This window comes from Squalius cephalus (genome assembly GCF_949319135.1).
Source record: "Squalius cephalus genome assembly, chromosome: 1".
In the NCBI taxonomy this organism is placed as follows: Eukaryota; Metazoa; Chordata; class Actinopteri; order Cypriniformes; family Leuciscidae; genus Squalius; species Squalius cephalus.
In genome coordinates, this window is record NC_137122.1 from 26,158,681 (window position 1) to 26,166,703 (window position 8,023).

The 8,023-nt window shown below is 33.4% G+C and overlaps 1 long non-coding RNA gene across 1 annotated transcript; it reads left to right on the forward strand.

Moving 5' to 3' along the window:
* Positions 1-2,251: 2,251 nt before the first annotated feature.
* LOC307157864 lies at positions 2,252-3,489 on the forward strand. Its single transcript, XR_013821108.1, has 3 exons — positions 2,252-2,392; positions 3,110-3,166; positions 3,278-3,489. It is a non-coding gene; the product is annotated as an uncharacterized lncRNA (long non-coding RNA).
* Positions 3,490-8,023: the final 4,534 nt, after the last annotated feature.

Consider the following 8,023-nt stretch of genomic DNA (forward strand, 5'->3'; position numbering starts at 1 on the left):
AAATAAAATTAACTACAGAAAATATTACAAGAACATAACATAATGCTCTCAAAACATTCATAGAACAATAACATTTCTAGCTGGGATGAGCTCATATTGTGGTCATAGTTTGAGCACACAGTGAGAGCGCTGTGCGGTTACACTTTTAGAACACTGTGAACTCAGATTGCAGACGTTGTGACCACATGGTGACATCACTGTGAGATCATAGTGTTGACTGGGAGTGTTACACCCTCTAAAATGATACTTTGGATTAACTTAAAAAAATTGATGTAATTTGTTACAGCTAATTTTTTTAGTTTTTCTCAAATTGTATTTATGATTTAGTTAAAACCATAAATTTTGATTAATGTCAAACCTAAATGTTAATTTTTTCCAACTCAACGTTTTACCTTAACCCAAAGTACACAGCAAAAACTCCAGTGTTAAATTAACACTCAAGAGTGTTAAAGTTAATGAGATAATTAAGTGATTAATTTAGTGATGATTGAGCATTATTGAAGACACCTGATGTTAACAAGCAGAATCACCAAAGGAGAAAATCACAAATTGTAAGTTACCATTATGGTGATGGGTGTTTGCTTTAGTTGGGCTCTTGACCCTTAAATGTTTACTTTAGATTTTGTTTGGCTGTTGTATCTGAGTTATAACTGACAGATGAACAAAGAAAAAAAAAAAAGTAATCTGATGGTGTTGGTTATATTATGACAATCATCATTTGAACTTGATCACTGAACTCATTAAGATTGTTATTTCTGACGTAGATTTATGTTGTTGATCACAGAATAACTGTGATTCTGCATAAATATCCAGAATTTTAGATATAATACAAAGGATTTCTTAAAAGTTGTTTTGAAAAAAAAAAAAAAAAAAATCTTTCTTTTAGGCACACACAGACGTCAAGATTCAGTCAATGCATCTCAACAATGGTGACAAGCAAAATATTCAATTAGGAAAAGTAAATTACATAGACAATTCAGATCATAATTTACTCATAATGCAATGCATGATGGGAGCCATTAATGAGTTGTGATTGGTGGCAGCCACTGCAACATGCTTTATTATTGTCACACTCTAAAAAGTGCATATGGCTTGTCATTAGTTTAAAGAACTTTTTATACTTGATCTGACTCAATACATTCACTTTTCTGGCTTGTCGTTGGTCTAATGTAATTGAGTTTAGTTGTCTTGAAGTAAAAAAAAAATTTGGGTGTAATTTAAACTAACTGCTATAAATCAAATTACAATTTTACGTCCACGTCCAAACCACGTGACTACTGACGTCATCAAGCTTGGGTCGAGAATTTTCTGTTCGGCCGCCATCTTGTTTTGCTGTATGAAGACCGTTGCGGATCCACAGTATTGGTGAGTAATCCTAAAATAAGTTTTCATTAAGTTTTATCGCCGTTAATATACATTTCTATAATATTAAAGTAGAATTCAATGCATTCATGCATGTGTTTGGTTGAATATCTGTTTTATTTTGGTCAGAGTCATCTGATATTTCAAGTGTAGCCTACAGTTAATGTTAGCTATAACGTTAACTGTTAGGCCTAGTAACGATGGATAGCCATTAATAGATACTTAAGTAACGTCAGTAACGTTAGATAATTTGTGGACTTTTAATTACAATATTTATTTGGGTTTTTCCTGCATTGAGAATTACAAGGCGACCGCCTCCCGCCTCCGTCAAATGGCGTTCCCGATCCGGCTGTCCTCAAAACTCAGACAGGCTCAGGGGCTGTCGTGATAAATAATCAGAAATATTGTTACTCAATCATTCACAAATTCTAATATAATGATTTAAGTGGTGTAAAGCCATTTCATATCTTCTTGTGAAGGACAGAAGAAATTTTACATCGTTAAATTAAAGTTTGCGCAAACTCGTCTTCCCTCCGTTGCAGCTGTCAATCATTTGATCCATTCAGCATTCAAACAGCGCGTCGCGGTAAAACTTCTCGTCTACCAAATTTAATAATCGTGACAGCCCAAGTTCAGATACCTATTTTCCAAGCAGGATTTTACCACCTTCAACTCATTTTGATACAGGAAAAACCTTAAAATAGTATATAATTGTTACTATCGTTAGAGATTAACGTTATAATACATTGCGTATACATTTCGTTCATTGAGTGGATTGCATAAGTTTCTGACATTTGATTGATGTAGAAACATTGGTGAATGAGAAAAATAAAGTAAGAGTGGTTAATACTTTAAAATGAGTCAAGCAACAGTTAAGTTGGTGTGATTATGCTTCAAATCAAATGACAAGTTTGCATTCTGTTTAAGCCACGTGAGTAACCACGGACGACCACGCACGGACAAAATTCTTCTCGGCCATCATCTTCTTTTGCTGCAGGATAACCTCATGGTGGACACAAAATTACATATGGTGAGTAATCTTACAAATTAAGTTAAGTTTGTTTCTATCATATATTTATAATCACATGAGGATCAGTTAACTGATTAATGCAAACGTGTTTTATCAAATAATTCAAAGTTTTAATTCAAAGTGGACATCAGAGAATTTACACTTTATCAATATATTGCACAGCACTGAATTGAGTTCTTTTTAGTGTCATATGGCGTTTGAATGGTCATAGATATTTTATTTTAATTGAAAATGTCTACCTTGCCAAGTATTCACTTTAACACATTTGGTTGTGTCTTAAAAATTTGCCAAAAAATCGAGTTTGTCTTTGTTGGTATGTGTGTTAATTCTTAAAGTGACAGTAGCCTCATATATACATACTACTGTATAACCTTAAAAGAATAAATACTTGATTTATCAATTACGTTGTTGACGTTTTAACACACTGCAGTAGGTTCCGATTACGTCATACAAGTTTAAACATGCATACACGCACGCAATGACCTATTACATAATACGTTACACAAAATACATTATTTTATGAAATCTGTATGACATGACATCTTTGCAACTTTGAAAATAATTATTGATAAACGTTCAAATTACACCAACTTATTTAACGTATTATTTATAAATATCTAAACTTGCACAATTTTTGGCTCTTAGGTGCAAAAGCATATCCATGGATTTTAATTTTCTTTATGAAAGTTGGTGATTGCTGTGTTTGTCTTTTTTAAGATACAGATGTTGAAAGACAACAGTTTGGAGTCATTGTAGTCCAGTCAGAAGATAACGGTAAGTAATTGGTCTCTTTTTGGTAAGAAGAGTTGAATTTATGAATTAGCTCTCGGAGTAAGAATTGTTTCCTTTTTTTTTTTACTTTTTTTTTTATTGTGTGTCTTTCAGATTGGCCAGAAAGATGAAGCACAGAGAGAACTTGGACAGTTTTTGTGCTCTATGAAAGTGATGGTCTAAGCACTCCCCTGGACATCAGCATTGTCATTGATGGTACTGAGGTTTTACATGAGTTGTCCTCAGTTGCATCTGCTTGTGCCATGATGTTTGGAATCACGTACTGAGAACTTGAGGTATCCTGAAGTACTTAAATATACCTTTGAGGCCTTTCAAAAAATTGTCATGGACATAGCGAAGATGCAAACGGATTTTAAACGGTTAATTCATCCAAAAATGAAAATTCTGTTGGTATTTACTCACTCATCGTGAGCGTCATCTTCTCAGTTCTCGCGCTTGTGTCGTGGCGCTCTCGGAAACTCACTCAAGACCCAAACTCAAGAAAATTAATAGTTGAATAAAGTCGAAAGTTTTTTTTTTTTTTTTTTTTTGTACACAAAAAGTATTCTCGTCGCTTGATAAACTTAAGGTTGATCCACTGTAGTCACTTGGACTATTTTAACAATGTCTTTACTAACTTGTCTTGGCCGGCAGAATGAAATTACATAGCAACCTATGAAGGAGTAAAACAGCTCTCAGATCTCATTAAAAATATTTTAATTTGGTGAACTAACCCTTTAAATGTTCCTGCATGTCATGTCTTTTAAGGAGCTTTCAATGTTTCAATGTTTTTTTTTTTTTTTTTTTTTTTTCAATGAATTGATGTTACACTGGATGATTTATCAATGCCATATTAAGGGCTTTTCAATGTTTTCTGTTACATTCCTAAATTTAATGCAAGATAATCTGAAATGTCAAGTGACAATTTTACTATAGCAAATGGAATTGATGTATACATTTATTGATGGATGATTTTTTTTTGTTGTTGTACAAAATTACATTGTTGACGGTTTTATTCTTGAATGTATTTTTTTATTTTTTTATTAAGTCATGCACTAAAACGGTTTCAGAATTGACTTTTGTAAATCAAATGAATTCTTCATCACATGTTTTAACAAGTGGAAATTCTGGTTTCTGTGAGTTTGTTGGAAGATTGCACTAAATAAACAGTTAAATGTTGATTTCAGAGTGTAAAAGGCTTATTTTTTTCAGACAAAAATTCGGTGATATTTCATGTTTGTAATTTGATTTTGTATTCATTTTGATATTTAATATATAAAAATGTTAAAAATTAAGTTAATCCAAATAATAATTTATAATTTAATGCTAATTAAACAAATCTCTTTGGTTGAAAGAGTATTTTTACTTTAAGTTGACTATGGAAATGTGATTTGAGTAAATGAATTTTTTTAAGTTGAGATAAAGTAAACCGATTACTTGTAACAAGTTGAAGTAATTTTTTTACTTTGATCCAACAACTCATTTTTTTCAGTGCACCATTGTTGAGATTCACAGGCTGATTATTGATGTCTGTGTTTTTAAATAAATTAATTCGAAAGTCTTTTGATTAGAACAATGTTTATTAAATATTTTGGATTTTATGAAAAATTCTGAAAATCATATGCTGTAGAATCACAGAGCTGCTGCTAACCCAGTCAACACTATGATCTCACAGTGATGTCACCATGTGGTCACAACGTCTGCAATCTGAGTTCACAGTGTTCTAAAAGTGTAACCGCACAGCGCTCTCACTGTGTGCTCAAACTATGACCACAATATGAGCTCATCCCAGCTAGAAATGTTATTGTTCTATGAATGTTTTGAGAGCATTATGTTATGTTCTTGTAATATTTTCTGTAGTTAATTTTATTTTTGTAACCAGAATGTTCTCCTAAAAGGTAGGATAACACTCTCTATAAACATTTCAAACATGTTTAGTGATGACATTGATAGAACATTATCCCCCCTAACATTCTTAGACAGTTATAGCGGGAAGTTTCGATGTTTAGAAATTATGTTTAAGAGGTTTACATGTTGAAGTTTGTTTGAAGAGTTTGGTCACCATTGTAGAGGTCAGTGTTTGCTGTAGTTGGGCTATTTGGTCTTGACTAGGGCTGGGCGATTTAAATCGCGATATTGTTATGCGCATCTCGTCAGTAAAGCCGGTTCCTTGATTAGTAGTAAATCACCATCACCTGCTTTCAGATGGAGCGGCATTGACTACAAAGAGCCGTAGTTAACTGACAAGCTGAGCCATATCGCACTAATATCGCGGACGTATCGCCAGCGATAATTAATGCGATATGGCTCAGCTTGTCAGTTAACTACGGCTCTTTGTACACAGCAAAAACTCCAGTGTTAAATTAACACTCCTGGGAGTGTATATGAGTCCACACTCAAGAGTGTTGAAGTTAATGAGATATAATTAAGTGATTAATTTTGTGATGATTGAACATTATTGAAGTCACCTGATGTTAACAAGCAGAATCACTGAAGGAGAAAATCTCAAATTGTAAGTTACCGTTATGACGATCAATGGTTGCTTTAGTTGGGCTCTAGGCCCATATATTATTAACTTTAGATTTTGTTTGGCTGTTGTTTCTGAATTATAATCACCAGTTGAACAAAGAATAAAGTGATCTGATGATGTTGATTATGTTATGACAATCATCATTTGAACTTGATCACTGAACTCATTAAAATCCTTCTTTCTGACTTCGATTTATGTTGTTGATTAGTGAATCTGCATAAATGCCCAGAATTGTTTTATATAATATAAAGGATTTCTTAAAAGTTGTTAAAAAAAAAAATCATTCTTTTAGGCACACACAGATGTCAAGATTCAGTCTATGCATCTCAACAATGGTGAGGAGCAGAATATTCAATTAGGAAAAGTAAATTACAGAGACAATTCAGATCATAATTTATTCATACCGCAATGCATGATGGGAGCCATTAATGAGTTGTGATTGGTGGCAGCCACTGCAACATGCTTTATTATTGTCACCATTGTTGAGATTCACAGGCTGATTATTGATGTCTGTGTTATAAATGAATTTATCTGAATGTCTATTGATCAGAAAAATGTTTATTAAATATTTTGAATTATAAGTAAAGTACTGATAATCATAGGCTGAAGAATCACTAAACTGCTGCTAAGTTAAACCAAACTATCTCAATAAGTTTCCTTTTTCAGATCACAGCATGATTATGTCAAAACATAACCAACACTATAACATAACATTTTACTTTGTTCATGTAACTGTTATAAATCAATAACAGCAGACAAACAACAGTAAATATTAAAGTAAACATATAATGGTCTAGAGCCCAACTAAAGCAAACACCCATCACCTTAATGGTAACTTACAATTTGTGATTTTCTTCTTCAGTGATTCTGCTTGTTAACATCAGGTGTCTTCAATAATGCTCAATCATCACTAAATTAATCACTTAATTATCTCCTCAGCCCTAAATGCCGCTTCATCTGAAAGCAGGTGATGGTGATTTACTACTAATCAAGGAACCGGCTTTACTGACGAGATGCGCATAACAATATCGCGATTTAAATCGCCCAGCCCTAGTGTCCATAATATGAGCACACAGTGAGTGCACAGTGCGGTTACACTTTTAGCTCACTGTGAACTCACATTGTGGTCATATGGAGAGATCACTGTGAGATAAACATGTTGGGTGGGAACAAGATAAACCAAACTATCTCAATAAGTTTCGTTTTTCAGATCACAGCATGATTATGTCAAAACATAACCAACACCATCAGATCACACTTTTCTTTGTTCATTTGACTGTTATAAATCAATAACAGCAGACAAACAAAATCTAAAGTAAACATATAAGGGTAAAGAGACCAACTAAAGCAAACACCTATCTCCATAATGGTAACTTACAATTTGTGATTTTCTCCTTCAGTGATTCTGCTTGTTAACATCAGGTGTCTTCAATAATGTTCAATCATCACTAAATTAATCACTTAATTATCTCATTAACTTTAACACTCTTGAGTGTTAATTTAACACTGGAGTTTTTGTTGTGTACTTTGGGTAAAGGTAAAACTTAAAATTTTGGTTTGACATTAATCAAAATTTATGGTTTTAACTAAATCATAAATACAATTTGAGAAAATCTAAAAAAATTAGCTATAACAAATTACATCAATTTTTTTAAGTTAATCCAAAGTATCATTTTTTTCAGTGTACGGTACTGTATGTAATTTTAATAAACACAACTACTTCTAACCAGAGGTGGGAAATCCAGGGGCCAATGAGTAGAAGTCCTGCCATATGTTTATTCCACCCATGAACTCAGTCAGCTGATTTCACTAATTAGTTCTGTCTCCTGTCTGAATTAGCAAATCCAGGTGATTGGAGCAAAATACTGAGGAGGACTTTTACTTAGGGCTGGGCGATTTAAATCACGATATTGTTATGCGCATCTCGTCAGTAAAGCCGGTTCCTTGATTAGTAGTAAATCACCATCACCTGCTTTCAGATGGAGCGGCATTGACTACAAAGAGCCGTAGTTAACTGACAAGCTGAGCCATATCGCACTAATATCGCGGACGTATCGCCAGCGATAATTAATGCGATATGGCTCAGCTTGTCAGTTAACTACGGCTCTTTGTACACAGCAAAAACTCCAGTGTTAAATTAACACTCCTGGGAGTGTATGAGTCCACACTCAAGAGTGTTTAAGTTAATGAGATAATTAAGTGATTAATTTAGTGATGATTGAACATTATTGAAGACACCTGATGTTAACAAGCAGAATCACTGAAGGAGAAAATCACAAATTGTAAGTTACCGTTATGACGATCAATGGTTGCTTTAGCTGGGCTCTTGA